This window comes from Helianthus annuus, chromosome 4 (genome assembly GCF_002127325.2).
Source record: "Helianthus annuus cultivar XRQ/B chromosome 4, HanXRQr2.0-SUNRISE, whole genome shotgun sequence".
Taxonomy (NCBI): Eukaryota; Viridiplantae; Streptophyta; class Magnoliopsida; order Asterales; family Asteraceae; genus Helianthus; species Helianthus annuus.
In genome coordinates this window covers 11,062,304-11,079,714 of record NC_035436.2, presented here as the reverse complement: position 1 = coordinate 11,079,714, position 17,411 = coordinate 11,062,304, and the positions used below count along the sequence as shown (strand labels likewise).

Below are 17,411 nucleotides of genomic sequence, written 5' to 3'. Positions count from 1 at the left end.
GGAATTGGTGGATTGATATCAATTGTAGTTGATGTTGTGGACTCGAGTTGTAGTTTGTTGAAATAAGTTACTGTGGTAGCAGTTATTGCGAATACTTTGCCAATGATGTCCTCTGTTTGAATCATGTCAGCCTTCTCATCCCAGAGAGTTACTTCGATTTCATTGCGCCTGCAACAAATGTCTATTTATTGGTAACGTTGTGATACTACTTTTAGGTTTAGGTTGACACATTACCTTTCATCTTGAATGACGATCTTTCGTAGCTTTTTACCACTTCTGTACATGATGGGGGAAACCTCTTCTATACGGCCTATGTAGTCTGGTTATTGATAAAAAACTTGTTAGTAAGTAACGTTGATTGCTTTATTAATTATTTCTTTTATTTATATTTTTACCTGTAAGCAACTTTGGTGGCTTCATTCTTGGAGCAAGATCATCATAGGTTGCAAAGTTATAATGGTAATTGGGGATGTCTTTGTCAAGTAAAGGTGTAAAAGTAGCCCTTTTCCCAATTTTCAGTGATGCGACATGTGGTACCGATGGCATGTATTGACGCGATGGAGATGAGACGTACTTGTCAACCGTGTAGCAATGTTGTACTTTGATAAGTGAGTCAAAGTATTCTGCTTTCGTAACGTCTGCCACTGCTTCAATTGCATCTCCCTGTAATAGACGATGTTAATTTCTGGTTAGGAAAAACGTATGTTAATTGACATTGTAGAATGTACCATAATTTGAGGTTTAGTAACTTACATGTAGATCAACTAATAGGTAACATAGGTCGAGCATTTTCTCCTTGTTTTTAAAGTATGGGATCCACCTTTTTAGAACTCTAACTTCAAGAGGTTCAGGTGGGTCTTCTGGCTTGACCTGAGACACTCTTTTTGGAGGCATAGTAACTGCGTCTTGGATGCTAATTTACGGGTAAAAAAAAAGAAAATAAGTAATTAATGCAATGTAAAAATGGGAGGTTATGGCATTTATTATATTGGACTTTAGATAGTAGTAGACGTTGGTAAAAGGTTGCAAGATGTGAAGATGAGTCACTACTATAAAAATCGGAAAGACAAAAGATATGTCATATCTCATTAATAATTGCACCTATAATGAATGGCTAAGTAAAAGAATGATACTTTTTTTTGAAGTGGGGTTGCTTGTGAAGCTTACTGATATCTGTGAAGAGTTCATCCTATTAGATTACCAGTTACTTGTGGTGTTTTTGGTAAATGTAAATTAATATAAAACATAAGAGTTATTGTACGGACAGAAGAACTATGTAGTGTTCATGCTTTTAAAATAGTGGGTTGGTCATCATAGACTACATAACTTGTACCTGAAAGGGTCGTTGGTAGAATGGCTATTAAGAGAGACAGATGCCTCAAACGACATAATTAACCTTAAGATTGGTTAATGTCTATCTGATGTAGAAAATCAGAGTAGACTATGTTCTTCGTAACATTCAATGGCATATCCCTCATTGGGGTTGTTAGTATTTTTAAAGAGTCTGGGGATGTTGCCCTTGATAATGCCACATATAGTTGACCATGGCTGAATACTGGCTCAGGAAGGTATACTCCGATCTTGTTAAGTGATTGGCCTTGGCTTTTGTTAATTGTCATCGCGTAGCATAGTTTTATCGGAAATTGCTTTCTTTTGAAAGTGAAAGGTAGTTCATTGTCCGTGTGTGTCAGAGATATACGTGGTATGTAGACACGGTGGCCAATTGCAGTACCAGTCATTATTTGTGCCTCAATCACCCTTGGAAGCAGTTGTGTAATTATTAATCTTGTGCCATTGCACAAACCAGCTGTTTGATTGATGTTACGTATCAGCATAACTGGTGTATTTACTTTTAGCTCTAACTGATGTGGCGGTAGTTCACTAAAATTTAGCAAGTTCAAATACTCTGTCGGGTAAAGCATTTCAATATCACCATGGCTTCCTAATTTGGGTATTATTGTGTCAGTGCTGAGATAAGTCTTACTATTCCCAGGGTTGCATGCAAGTAATCTTACTATTCCCAGGGTTGCATGCAAGAACCATGTTATTAATCTCTTGTGCAGTTTCATTTTTAGGACAAACAATTGCTTTGTTGTAAAGAATCTCAGTTGTCGGATTTTTCAAAGTGGTGTCGTCATAGATGAACTGAATAAGTTGTTGAAGCGCATTATCACTATAAGGTATGACATAGTCTAACGGGATCTCGATGTTTCTAGTGTTTTGGGGATCATCAACGTCTGGTGTTCCCAATTTCCCATCACCTACAACAAGCAACCATGATGAGAACGTTGCAATCTTGGCTCTGTGATGTGCGTCTAGATTCGTACTTTGCAAGCGCATGTTTTCTGTCAACTTGCACACTTTAAAATGTCTCCATAGATATGATCTTGGAAGAGACGATGATAAAATAACATTTTTTGAAGCCTTTGGTATTACTGGTAAAGTTTGTCGGAAGTCACCCCCAAGTAATATGGACTGACCTCCGAAAGGTTCATTAGGTCTGTTCAGTAAGTCTCTAAGTGTTCTGTCAAGTGACTCAAAGCATCTTCGATCATTCATAGGTGCTTCGTCCCATATTATGAGTGTTGTTTCCGTTAGCAGCTGAGCTAGATGAGTGTTTTTCTTTATGTAACATCACTACAAGAAAACTGGGTTTTTAGTACGCGTAAAAGCGTCCTAAAATGCTATTTTATAGGACCTTTCATTTAATAGGACCAACAGTAAAAGCGTTTCATGTAAAGGGGTCGTAATAAGTGCCGGAACTAAAAAAGCGTCCTAACATTTCAAATAAGATTATGAAACTAATTTTATGGTCGCGTGATATGTCTTTGAACAACCAAAATAGTGTCCTAATAAAAACATATTAGGACACTTCACGATGTTCTAACATGTGCTTACATACTTTTAATCTTTTGATACACTTATAAGCGTCTTTAGAAATTAACTGATAGGACCCTTATGATGTAACATTATAGCTAATTTAGTACCAAGAAAAGGGTCCTAATATACCAAATAAGATTATGAAACCAATTTTATAGTCGCATAATATGTCTATAGACAACTTAAATAGCGTCCTAAAAAGAACATATTAGGACACTTTTACAATGTTTTAATATGTGATTATCTGCTTTTAATCTTTTGATACAGATACAAGTGTCCTTAAAAATTAATTTATAGGATCATTATGATGTAACGTTATAGATACTTTAATATCAAGAAAATGATCCTAATATCCCAAATAAGATTATAAAACCAATTTTATAAACAGCCCATCAACATATAACATCCTAATAGTTATTGTATAACATCAAGTAATGAAAGAAATAAAACTTCATTATATTTCAAATAAGCATGTTCTTAACAAAAACACTAACCATAAATAAGTTATAACATTATCTAACATAAAATCTTAATATTTAACAAAGAAATTAAAAGCAATTAAAGAAATAAGAATCATAAAATCTTGAGTCATCATGCGCCCTCAATCCTCATGGACTATCTACAAATAAACAATCCATGTATAAGCATTAAGTTCCATGATATTAAATTATTTGTATCACAAGTTTAACAAATACATACCGAGATGAACGGATAGGGCCATGCGATGGATGCACCAATACAATCTCGGTATGAACTAAATTCTTATGTTCTTAAGGTACCAGAGCAAAAGTCATTCCACAATTCTCTCAACTTGTAAACCACAAACAATATAAAAAAATAATTCAAAACAATAATCAATAAATGAAATAACTAGGGCTTGTAAGTGAGAAGATGCAAACCTCTTTTTGTCGCCGGTATGGTACTCCTGAGGGCCATTGAAGTCGTCAAAATCTGTCATCAAACTAAGGCGTGCTTGTTTTTTATGCTAAGAGGTCCCAGTGGTGACACACTAGTCATTGAGGCTGATTAAAAAATGTTATTAATCAATCAAAAAATAATTAGAGAAATTAATATCAGTATAGATTAATAGAATAACATATGAAATTACTATTTGTCTGACTCATCTTGATATGAATTATGTACATTTGATAAATGACTTGTTATTGGTGACTCACTTGAACACGGAAGTGGCACAAGTTCATGATTTTCTTTGAAAAGAAAAAAAATGTAAAACACTGTTGTTATATAAAAAAAATATGAGCACTGAAGCCATAAATTGATTTACCTTTAGCATTTAACTAAGATGACGAGCTCGTACGATTTATACAACTGGTGCAGCAACCATAAGGTTTGTAGCCTGCAATCCCATCAAAAATTTGAATAATGGTTAGGCATATAAGTAATGAATCTAACTGTAATCTCATATGGACAAAGTTCAATTTATGCTCTATAAGCCTTAAAAGCGAACATTGATTTATCTACACTATTAAAAACGTTATTGACTCCCATAACTTTCTTCTTATCATGAGCGTTTCCTAATGCTCTCTAACTGATTAGTTAGAAGAATAAAATAAAGCTAACTATTTAAGTGGAAAAAACTGAAATAAAAAACAAAAGGTAGAGTTTCTAATTTCCAAATCCAAAACACATAGATTTTGTAATGTGTTTTTTAAGGAGTATTGTTAGGTGTTAAAGCAAACTTATAATAAGGTAATGAGATCAAAGTAATTGTGGTGAAAACAACTAAATAATATATACTATGTTATGTACAAAAACAATTATGAGTGCTTATAAAATAAATTATACATGGATTTAAAAAAAATAACTAACTAATAATCAACAAGCCGAGTCATAGCTGAGCTCAAACTCTCTTAAGTTACATGAGCCAAGCCTGAGTTTAGGCGAGCTGGGCTTGGCTTGGCTTGGCTCATTTACACATCTAGTGATGATAGGGGTCGTAATAGTAAAGTTGTCAACTCATTGTTATGACCATGCTAACTGTATTATATGCTAACTGTATTATATGATACAAGCAAGCACATATATATGAATAGACAACATGAATTCAATATCTAGTCCAGATGGAACCATTGCTACATCGTTTGCAGCTACCTGATAAATATAATAACTAAACAATTAATAAAAAAAATAAGCCTAGCTCGAGTTTGAAACTTTTTAACAAGCTAAGCTCGAGCTCAACTTGTTAAGCAAAATGAGCCAAGCAATTGAAAAGACATTTTACAATTATTTGCCATGTATAAGCATATGCATGCATGTATAACAAAGATAACAGTATCCGTAAAACAACACACGCAGATACATTACTTGTTTATGGGAGTTCATACTAGTATGTCGAAGACTGGACCCAACATGATCATCCATCAGATATAATCATTGCCATTCGACTCCCATGTTCTTCAGCACAAGACACCAGTGTCGTTGAATCTCAAATGTTGTTCAAGTAATATCCTACCAGTACAGCAAGAGCTGCTTACCTGATCATATTCATCATATCCATTCCCCATTTTCAGCCACAAATCACGTCTTTACTATACCTTCACATATTTGTCAACATAGCCCTGCAAAAATAACATAGGGAGTTTATTATCTTGACATAGCTACGCATATAAACTGTAAAAGATTAAAGCAATAAAAAGTTGAAACAAATTACCATTACAAGCTTAGTGAGCTTTCTTTGAGAAGAATCAATGTAATGATTTATCTTGGTTTGGGACTTGGGTATCTGGTGTTTCTTCATAGCTCCCGACACTTTATAAACAGTCTTCTTAATGATTGTCTTAAACGCCTCTTTACTCATATTACCCTGTCTCCATGACGGATTTAATACCTCCTTCACAAAATCCGCAAGTGCGATCTTGAACAGTTTCATCGATCTCGAATCCTTACTCTTTCTATTCTTCACTTGATCAATAGAAAAAGTGTCATCGGTCATGAGAAAAAGTGTATGAGCGCCTCATCGGGTTATGTTTGTCTGTACGCCTCTCAGGGCTGAGGCAGTAAGAAAACGTGCGCCTCAGGTGCGCCTAATGGAGTTAGTTACGAAAAACACCTCGAGGCTCGATTCCGTTCTTTTAAACCTTGCTGGTATCTCCTGAATCTGATATCAAACATCAATCATATCCAAATAATTACATCAATTTACATAACAGTACCAAAAACTCTTTATCATATGAGCCACATGAAGCAATCTACTGATGCAGATATCCTAAACATCTTGAAATCCATAATATAATCAGTTTATCATGCAGTGATCAGTCTAATCAACATATATCAAACAAAAATTTACACACATCAAGTCCAAACAGAAACCCTAACAACAATATCTAATATATTTATTCTAATCATAACGATTATCCACAGAGACTACACATCAAGCGTCAATAATCGAACATCAGGATCACCGTACCAGTACGAAATTCAAGTAGTGCGACAATATCAAGGGCTTCATGATTCCCACGAGTTAAATGCAACATTTTGAAGATAGTCAATCTTGAAAAGTAAAACAAAATGCAACATACATTATAATGTATGATTCTTAGCAAACTAAAAGCAACTTTCCACAACAATAAGATACATGACAAAAAAAACCTAACAATCTTGCACAATTTTAAGCTAAAAAACACCAAATCCGCAACAAATACAAACCAAAAGTCTTGATTAAAAGTTTAAAATTCAAGAAACAAGAATTGGTGTCTCAAAAAACAAAAAAAAAACAAAAAAAAAAAAACAAGAAACTAACTATTTCTTAAAGATCTGACTGTGATACGTCAAGAAGTCTTGCCCGATTCACAAAAAGGTCAAAACTTTGAAAACCCTTATGCTCTGCGGGTTTCTTGATAAAACTAAAGAGCACCTCTTTTGCTTACCATGACTTTCTCGTTGCGCTCGATCGAGAGTTGTGATGACTCAGCCGATGTACGCCAGCAAAGAGCCGTACGGCGGGTACGGAAACTTGATTGGTATGCCGCCGATGTGGTTAACATGTGGTTGGTTTTGATGGTTTAGGGTTTGGATTTGATTCTGGTAGTGAGCATGAAGACATAACTGGTCCAGTGTGTAGATTTTCGCCCCTGGTTTGTCTTTTTGTTTTTTGGAGGTGACGTTTGGCTAAGCTTTTTGACTTCTCCTTCTCAAAAGGACTTCTTCTTCGTAAGAAGTCACAATTTGTGACTTCTCCTTTTCTCCTTCTTGAAGACAAAAAATCACCTTGAAAAGTCCTTTTCTAGCTTGTGTTTGGCTAAGTTTTCTCATCTTCCTAACTTCTCAATAATGTTTGGCTAAACTTCTCCTTCTCAAAAAGGACTTTTAGCTCCATATAACTCAATAAGTCATTTTGAGAAGGAATCCCAAACACCCACAGTGGCTCTGTGAATCACCATTAGAGAAGCCATTGTTGTGGGTGTTTTGAGTTTTAGAGAAGCCATGATTGTTGCGGGTGTTTTGAGTTTTAGGCTTAGGCCATGTGTAATAAAGCCCCTTTTGTGGCGTTATGTAACATGTGTCTGTCACGTTATACAGGGGCTTTATGGGGTGTTAGACTATTGGGTATGGTGGGGTTTGGGTTGGGGCATTTGTTGACACGTGGAATGGGAGGACCCCCACCACTCAAACCCACGCCCATGGGATATGGTGGGGCTTTGGTTGGGGGCATGAGTTTGGTTTGGCCATTGAGAGCCCGCCATGTCACCTTACTAGCCCTACTAGCCCGCCCCACGCCCGGCTTCAAACCCACGCCAATGGGGCCACACCCCAAACCCACACCCCAACCCAAGCCCCCGGGGTGGTGGCTTGGACGTTTTTAGCCAACCCATGCCCCAACCCAAGCCCCATGCCCCATGGCCTTATGTCACCAGAGCCCGTAGTCATAAAACCCCTACCTCATCATTACTCAATTAATTAATTTTCGTTTTTTTAATTAATTTCTAACTTTATAAAATTAAAAACCATTTTATTAAATAAAAAAAACGTTAAAAGAATATAAATAAATAAAACTTTACACTAATTAACTCAAATTATAATAACCGGGCTTCTTGGCTCAATAAAACCACAAAACCTTTTGAGCCCGACCCAAAGCCCATAAAAAACAAAACCCTAAAATTCTTTCAATCACAGCTCAATACAAACTGAAAACCTATTTTTTTCCAGCCGTTTCCAGAAGTTCTTCCTTCCTCTGTACCAGCAACAAAACAGAAACAGAGCAAAACATATGTATGTATATATGTTTGTGAGTGAGGGGAAAACCAGCAAATAAAAAAAACAAATAAAAATTCAAACACCCCATAGCGCCGCTATGGAGCTCGCGCCTCACCCCTCTTTTTCCTTCATGGCGCCCTCCGTCCCGGTGTTTGGCGGCGCCATTGGGCTTTATAGCCCCTCGTACCGCCCCACTACAGGGGGACTTAGGGTATAAGGAGTGATTAAACATTTGAGAGTGACAAACTAAAAAATCAACCAATCAGAGTGTGCCACGTCAATCAGTGAAAAGTGTTTAAACTTTGCTGAAAAGTGTTGGCAATTGTTAGACACTTGGTGAGGTGATAAACTTTAAAAAAAAGGTGTGATTGGTTGAGAGATGACATGGACCCCACCCCACACTACCCTCTCTCTCTCTCTCTCATACCCTCCCTCTCTCTCTCCTCCGATCATCTCCCCGCATCGACAACCTTTCCCCACATCGGCAACCTTCACCGAGCAGCAAACCCACTGGCAGCAGTGTTACCGCACGGCAAAGGTGGTTTGCCAAGTGAGTTTGTCTAGGGTTAATGGATTTGGGGGAGCAGGAATTTGAAATTCTAAATTACTTTGGGAGGAAAATGTTTTTGGGATCTTATTTGAAATCCTAATTTTTAGAATATACATTGAATTTTAGTTTAATTATAAACTTTAAAAATAATATTAAAATAGGAAATATTTTTTAAGAAAAGTATATAAATTAAAAAGTATATCGTAGAGTATATAGCATTTTAAGAAAAAAAATATAAATAGAAAAGTATACCGTATAATATATAGCATCGTAAACACTAATATAATATAAGACATTGTATGATATAGCATAATATAATATAACATATATTATGATGTAGTAGATTATAGTATAGTATAGTAAGTATAATATAATATAGTCTAGTCTAGTATACTACATGGTTTAGTTTATTGCATATTACGATCCATTAATGTCCAACGTGATTCAATAAGACATATATGATTTATACTATTAACTGTTGTGATCTACTAAGACCTAATACGGTCTTGAAGAAACACCGAACAAATCTGGCGATTAGTTTGTGGATTGTGCCACGACAAATAAGGTTAATCTTCTTGTCTCATCCGAGCTGTTGTGATGATAATCCTGCAAAACACTAAACACATCGATAAGCTCGTTACTAGGAGGGGAATAGGGGGTTCTTTTCGTAACCACCCTCCTGCGTGATAATAAGTATATGTTTTGAGGACAAAAGTGTGTGATTAAAGTGAGAGAGCAAGAGAGCGATCCTTAAACCTGAAGGTAAAATTCACTATTTTTATTGTTGAGGTGGTTTGTGGAGGAGATGGGTTGATGGGCCTTGGGCCTATAGTCGATATTGGCCATTGTGATCCATTAAGACCCAATATGGTCCATTAAGTCTACTATTGTCCATTGTGATTCATTAAGGCCCAATATGATCCATTAAGGCCTAACATGATCCATTATGATATCAACATGGTCCATTAAGTCTACTAATGTCCATTATGATTCATTAGGGCCCAATATGATCCATTAAGGCCCAACATGATCCATTATGACATCAACATGGTCTATTAAGACATGTACAGTCTACTATTATCCATCGTGATCTATTAAGGCCTAACATGGTCCATTAAGACATGTATGATATAATATTGTTCATTATGATCCATTAAGGCTCAACATGGTCAATTAAGACATGTGTCTATATTATCCATTCTGGTCCATTAAGATCCAATATGGTCCATTAAAAGATCTATCATACACTATAATATATGACTTTAAAAAAATGGAAGGATATTATTAAAATAATGAAATGAAAATTTATAACTTTATATACTTTATAATATATGATTTTTAAAAAATGTTGTTTAAAATATAGAAAATATATTATAAAAATGTATATAAACAGAACTAATATGCACACATTAACATATTATTTATAAGAAAATGGATAATAACAAATATGATTTGAAAATATAATATATAGTATTAGTTAGAATTTTTAAAGTAAATGAAAGATATAGTATTAGTTAGATTTCAATTAAACTTTGAAATCTAAAAATAAAATGTTAAAGAGATGGAATACAGATTGTAAAGTATAATTAAAAATTAAGTTCAATAAAAAATTGGAAACGAATAAAATCTAAATTTAAAATAAACAAACCAAAAATAAATTTTTAAACGATCAAAACATTAGTGTTATGAATTTCTTATATTTTTTCTTTCCAAAATATGTTTCTTTTAGTGAATTTATAGGTTATCCAATGAGATTTGGAGAGAAACAAGCAAGTTGTTGAAAAAAACACTATTTTAGTAAATGATTTTTCAATAACACCAATTTGAGAAAAAAAAAATTACCTACAATCTTTTAAGAAAAAACTCTATTATATATAATAGATTTTTTTTACGGGTACGGGTGTACCCTTCTATATCTAATTCTTATCCTCTCATCAACACTATGTTTGAAGGCTTAAAAACCTTATTTTTTACATCCTCGTTTATCTTCTTTCTTAGTGGGATTAAAAGATAATATAAACAGTAAGATATAAAAATCCAAGTCAACAAAACACCAATATAAACACAACTGGAAAAATAACTTGCATGAAGTTCACAACTTAAATAGAAAAAGAGAAAAATAAAACCGAATGAAAAGCAGATGTAAAAACGTTAAACCACGTACACCTGTTGACTGTAGATCGAGCGGTATCTTAAATCGCGAGTGAGCCGTTCTTCCAGCAGGGAGTAACAAAGACGCAATACCGGATGCAGCCACTGCAAGTACAATTTTACCTTCAGAGCGTAAGGCGGAGATAATAGTAGTCCATAAGAATGTCTTACCTGTTCCCCCATAGCCATAAACAAAGGCCATTACTTGCTCCTTTCGCTCTAATGTGGACAAAACATAATCGTGTATGCTCTTTTGTTGTGGATTGAGAACAGACCGTGATGACATATGTTCAATTGCAAGTTGTTGCCTATTGTAATTTCTTTCTTCCATGAGTAGTCTATTTGTCACTGATGCAACAACTGTTGGATTTGGCATTGGCAACCCTAACTCGCACAATGATGAAGACGATCCAGTGCGCAATAATAGTTCAAGCTCATACAAAACATGTTGCATTTTATCATCATCGTTTAATAGACGATGTTTATGCACAACGTCATCAGCCATTCGATGCCAATGCATGTCCCACAATTGTTTAGGGTTTGACACCTCACAATATAAAAGCATATGTATGAATAGGTGTCGTAACTCAGAAGCAGTAGCCCAAGCAGCAGCCTCAACGAAAGTATATGACCATTCCCTGTCATCACCTAGTAATCCAAGCCTTTCACATGCAGTACGGTATGTTGAGCATACCTCTCCAGAAACTGTGCGAATGTCCTCGAAGGATCGACAACCTTTCTGGTGTGCCAGCAATAGACGCAGGTAGAACGTTTCACCACATGTTGGGTGTACGTAGATAAGTCTCCCAATCGCTGGTGTCCTGTTTGTTATTCGACGTAGCCACGTCTTACTTGAGGCATCCCATCTATACTCCGATAAAAAGTAGACGTAAGTCAAATGTCGTCCACTCTCATCAATACAATTGTTGTAAAGCCATTCTGTTAAGGTAGTACGCCTTGATAACGGGTTTCTAACAATGTTTTCTAATTGATCATTGTCCCTGAAAGTTACACCTTGCATTCCTTCCAAGTGAACAGCTAAAACTTGTACTGCAGGATTCCTCTGATGAATGTGGAAATCAAGAATTCTCCAAGCTGACTCATGTGGACATATGAATCTTCCGTCAACATAGTTTTTAATCTCGTCGATTTCAAACGTAGTATCACTTTCAGTATCAGCAGAAGAAGGACCTTTACTAATGTTAAAACGAATACGATCAGAGCCCTTTGATATGTACTTAAAGAGGTACTTTATCAGCATGCTCCACCCGCAGTACTCGACATTTATGTGTGCTTGGAAGTGTAACAGTAGATCACGGTTGTATGGGACAACGTACCTGTTATCAAGGGCAACGCCACCTTTGAGAACAGTATTCCCAGTCATCCATCTTTTATAATGTGCATATCCATTCTCGTCAATCATACTACTCTGTTGATAAGCCTTTGGAAAGTTCTTAGAGCACATACCGAATGACATGCATGACGCGTTGGGTCTAACAGTACCGCATGGTCCATGTATCATGAAGTCGGTAACAATCCTATGCAGTTCTGGGTCGATTATAGGATCTGGAATTTCTGCTGAAATATACCTATCAACGTGAGTAGCATCAGTTATCTTATTAGTTTCGGCTACCCATAACAATAAATGACAGTGTGGTAGACCCCTTTTCTGAAATTCAATGGTGTATAAATCTGCGGTAACATTCCCAAATGGCCTGTTATTACGAAGAAAGTTCACAAATGAGGCAACTTTCATATGGAAAACGCGAGCTATGATATCCGGACGATCTTGCGCTTTAAGTACCGGATACATAGTCAAATATCTACGAATTTCAGGCCAATTGACGTTGCATGTGAAAGTGATGAAGTATTGAGGGTTTCCATGTACTCTACAAATCGCTAACGCATCCTGATAGTGCTTGTACATGTATCGTGGACCCCCCGTAAATGATGAAGGTAGAATAGTACGTTTCCCTATATCACGTCCCTCAGTATCACCACGGCGAATAGCATCATGTATGCCTTTCAATACGTCACTTCTTAAAGAACTTTGATTTCGTCTGTAATATTCTAGCCTATTCTGCTCTATACACACGTAGGCATCAACCAGATATTGTTGGAATAGACGACCGCCTCGTAGCAACAATGTGTAGACGTTAAGACGATCGTGAAGCTGATAACTATAGAACATATTCATAGATAAATTTTTGTCCTCTTTTCCGGAAACACCCGAAAGACGTAGGTTAGGAGACCAACCACTCTCACCGTAAATAAACAACAAAGGATATTGCAAAGCCATGTATAACGGATGAAGATTGCTTATTCGTTGAGGACCAGTAGCCTTATGCCGAATAATAATGTCATATCCATCAGAATTGGGGTCTTGGTCAGTGACAATCGCACCAATGCAGTCAGGACCAGGTCTATCATAAGACAAAGAATTATATGAATTGTACAAACGAATTGAAAACGAAGGCAAGTCAGACGAAAGAGTCAAATCTCTAGCGTTTCTGAAAAGCCTCACCAATTTATTACATCGCTCAAGGGCTGTAAGAATTGTAGAAACAACATCAACACTTAATCGTGAACGTGTAGCGCCGTCAAAGAAGCGAAGCCTGTTCGCAACTTCGTTATCAGTATCATAGATATACAGCTGTAAAAATCTTGGGGGTTCATTATCTATGGGACACAATGAACCCAACGAATGATAAACCTGGCCCTCAACCTTAAACACATATGGCGCAGACCCAGTATTAATAGTTTCGTCTACTTTGCCACCAAAAGAAGTCATTGAGAACATAGAGTTATAAGCACGTATATTTGCTAGAAAGTCTGGTCGATCAAACAAATCAACGAAGACCGACAAAGGATGGTTAGGAGGCGATAGCTTCACACGTCCACTTTTACAACATTGGTTATATCGAAGATGACGTGTCATAGACGTTGCAACTATACGTTCATCAAACCAAAAAAAAGCACCACAATGCTCACAAACATTAGTACAGTCTCCATTGTCCAAGTATAAGGAATGACCAGAAGAAGAGGAAACGTCAACCGGCAAAGAGACCCTAGTACGTTTACGTGATGATGACATCTTAAAATATAACTAAAAATATCATAACAGTAACACGACAATAGTATTAATCTTTAAGATGCATGTATAAAAAGACGGGTGACCAGAATAATAAGTATTAGCCTAAGAAGAAAGCCTAGTATGCTTGACATCTTAGAAGACGACTAAAGTTAGCATAACAGCAAAAACAATAATAGTATTAGTGTCTAACATGTATGCATATACAGACGGAAAGTGAAGAAAAATTTTAGTAAACCACAAAAGAAACAAAGAAAACTTCAAGAAGGCGTAAAACATAAGTTGTTAACACCTACCTTAAAAGTAGAGTGACAAACTTTAGAGAATCTTCAAACGATCCAAGCTACCTAAAAAAAAAAAGAAAAGGTTAAAAAGTTGTCCTAATCCGAGAACCTAGAATTTCAAAAACTGTTTGTACATTGCAACCTATATGCAGCCCAAGCATTCCGAAAGAAAACATAATGACAGGTTTCGGAAACATAATTACAGGCAACCTATAAACAGAATTAGATTACTATTAAAAACTCACGGTCATTACAGATATGGTCGAAATACGTAGTCTATTCTTCATATATGATAACGATATTCCAAATCAATTGTTACCAATTTATGATAACGATATTCTTTTACCGTTTGGAAAAGAACAACAAAGTTTGGTACTTTAACATATTCCAAAATCATAGAAGCCACAAATTTAAGTATAGACATAAATTTTTTATGATAACGATATTCTTTTAACGTTTGGAAAAGAACAACAAAGTTTGGTACTTTAACATATTCCAAAATCATAGAAACAACAAATTTAAGTATAGACATTAAATTTTAATCTTCTGCACATAACTTTGAACGCTTTAAGCAATCTCAGAAGTAAAAGTCTCTAAACTATTTAATCTTCTAAACGGCTGCACATAACTTTGAACGGTTTAAGCAACCTCAAAAGTAAAAATCTCTAAACTATCTAATCTTCTAAAGGGGAAAAAACATGTACTTTACACCGACAAAATTTTTTGCGCATTCAAAAACTATGAGGTACAAATTTTTCAATTTAGGAAGCCCACATTAGAAACCTGGCATTTTTTTGTTTAGAAAACCCAGCTTTGTATATGTATTTTACACCTGTCGGTTTTTACCCACGCAGCCATTTACGACTTTTCTCTCAAATCTTTGAGTCCGGCCTATCTTCTTTTAAATTAAAAAGATCGAAAAAGGGCCAAAGACAATACAAATTCCAATGGCCCAATATTGATGAATTTTCGGGCGAAACTTTGTGCCCATGGAGTTTGGACCTGAAGGCGAATTGAGCTCCTTGTTATCACAGCCCTTAACCTATATTTGTGATCTGAATTTTATAGAATTTGTTTAGGATTTATAATAAAACCATCATTAATATTGCTAAAGACTAACCGTTTTTCACCCGAACAAATAACCAAAAACTTGGTGAAACACAATTTTGACTATGTTTTTGTTACAAAATTTAATGACAAATACAACCCATGCTAGTCATATTGTTAAACAGTCTAATAAAACTATCAACATCTTCCCAAGACCCTATCATTTGAGTGGGTACGTTTTTTGTTTGTAAGCTATTATCAACATCTTCTTGAAGTGGACTTACAGCTTTTAAACAAAAGTTTAACATATATTTTTTGTATTTATAGATCGAATTTAGTATAAATGAAAGAGCCTAACATAAGATGTCACAAAAAGACAACCACTACAATTTCAATTAGTACCAAATAAAACTGAATATACCATCTTTTAATGACCAAAAAGTAAGAAAAGGTATACTGAGTAAAATGGGACACTTTATGCAAAAGAATTACTGATTAACATGTGCTTAGCTGAAACTGAATAGAAAATCATTATTTCTTTCTTCTGGGTATGGGGCTTGGGGCTTTGGTTGGGGCGTGTTGGCTGAAAATGTTTGGGTTGGGGCGTGGCCCAATGGACGGGAGTTTGAAGCCGATCGTGGGGCGGGCTAGCAATCCTATGTGGCGCCCTCCTATTCGCTTTGTTGGCCACCACATAGGATTGCTAGCCCGCCCCACGATCGGCTTCAAACTCCCGTCCCTTGGGCCACGCCCCCATGGGCGAAGCATTGAAGGGGCCGGGAGGGGCGCCCGACCCCCCGAACTTTTTGCTTAGTAGTGTTATGTATGTACGTTTTGTATAAATTTTTTAGGTATATACGTTTTCGACCCCCCGATTTTATACAAAAAATAAAATTTAGGTATATACTTTTAGGTCTGGTGACTTCCGACTCCCGAGAGAAATTTTCAAGCTTCGCCGCTGCACGCCCCAACCCAAGCATTTTCAGCCAACACACGCTCCAACCAAAGCCCCAAGCCCCATACCCAGAAGAAAGAAATAATGATTTTCTATTCTGTTTCAGCGAAGCACATGTTTATCAGTAATTCTTTTGCATAAAGATGAACATTCTTATATCATTTGTCCCATTTTACTCAGTATACCTTTTCTTACTTTTTGGTCATTAAAAGATGGTATATTCAGTTGTTTTACTACTGAAATTAGCATACCCGTGAAAAATGGCGACAGATAGAGATGACAGCAAGCAAACCTTGAAGACGATGTTGAGTCGATTGTCAGCTACGAAAGCAAATTCCAAACCGGGTTTTCAGAAGAAATAAGACACAAAAGAGAATAAATTGATAAAAGATGAAACCTAGGGTTTTGAGGAAAATAAAACACAAAAAAGAAGGAATTGAGACAAACCTATGGCAGCAAGAATGATCGGTGAGAGTGAGAAGCAGAAGATTCTGGATGGGCCTAAAAGAAAAAGGGTGAACACACGTGTGGTAAAGAGGATATAAAAGAGAAAGGTAGGTGGCATATGCCACCGACCTTTCTCTTTAATATGTATATAATTGTTACATCTTTATTTAGTTATTTAGATTAGTAATAGTCTGAGCTTTAGAATTTTCTTATCCCTTAGTCCGACCTTTAAGGCACTTAATTCAGTCCGAGTTTTTTTTTTAAATTTATTAAGTCCAAGTTTTAGATTTTATATTGGTCCGAATATTGTAGATGGTTAAAGAAGTCCGATTTTTAAGATGTTGAGTGGAATCCGACTTGTATTAGTGTTTTAGGTAGAGTCTGTGTCCGAATTTTTATAGAGTTCATTAGAGTCCGAATTTTGTTCTTAGGGGAGTCTGAGTTTACATTTCTAACAGTGTAGTGTCCGAGGTTTTCTGTTGTTTGTGTTTTATTTCAGGTTTGTGTGATCCGGGTTTCGCAACTCTGTTTAAAGCTCAGACACTTCACTCCGTGTTTCCCTCCGAGTTTGAACTTTGAGAAAGTCTTCTGTGACACATTCTTGCTTGGAAGTTCTCTGTTGTTTTTTGAAATGGCAAACAACAATCTGACTGCAATGGTGCAAAACCTCAAGCACAATGCTGAGGTAGGGAGTAACGACAAACCTTCTTTGTTGATCAACGAGCTTGATTTTCCTGAGTGGAAGGAGCGTTTTGAAAGGATGTGGAGCTACTCCAGTACGTACGTTGACGA

General features: G+C 36.1%; 1 long non-coding RNA gene across 9 annotated transcripts; it reads right to left on the bottom strand.

Moving 5' to 3' along the window:
- Positions 1 to 3,320: 3,320 nt before the first annotated feature.
- Positions 3,321 to 16,708, bottom strand: LOC110935709. Of its 9 annotated transcripts, XR_002589342.2 has the most exons (10): positions 16,620 to 16,708; positions 16,424 to 16,493; positions 14,313 to 14,380; positions 14,183 to 14,233; positions 5,552 to 5,998; positions 5,206 to 5,459; positions 4,166 to 4,237; positions 3,780 to 3,902; positions 3,580 to 3,690; positions 3,321 to 3,499 (listed from the first exon to the last, which is right to left on the bottom strand). It is a non-coding gene; the product is annotated as an uncharacterized LOC110935709 (long non-coding RNA). The 9 variants fall into 9 exon arrangements; XR_002589339.2 differs by lacking the exon at positions 14,313 to 14,380; XR_002589343.2 differs by lacking the exon at positions 14,313 to 14,380 and having other exon boundaries at positions 14,183 to 14,229.
- Between the last annotated feature and the right edge of the window lie 703 nt (positions 16,709 to 17,411).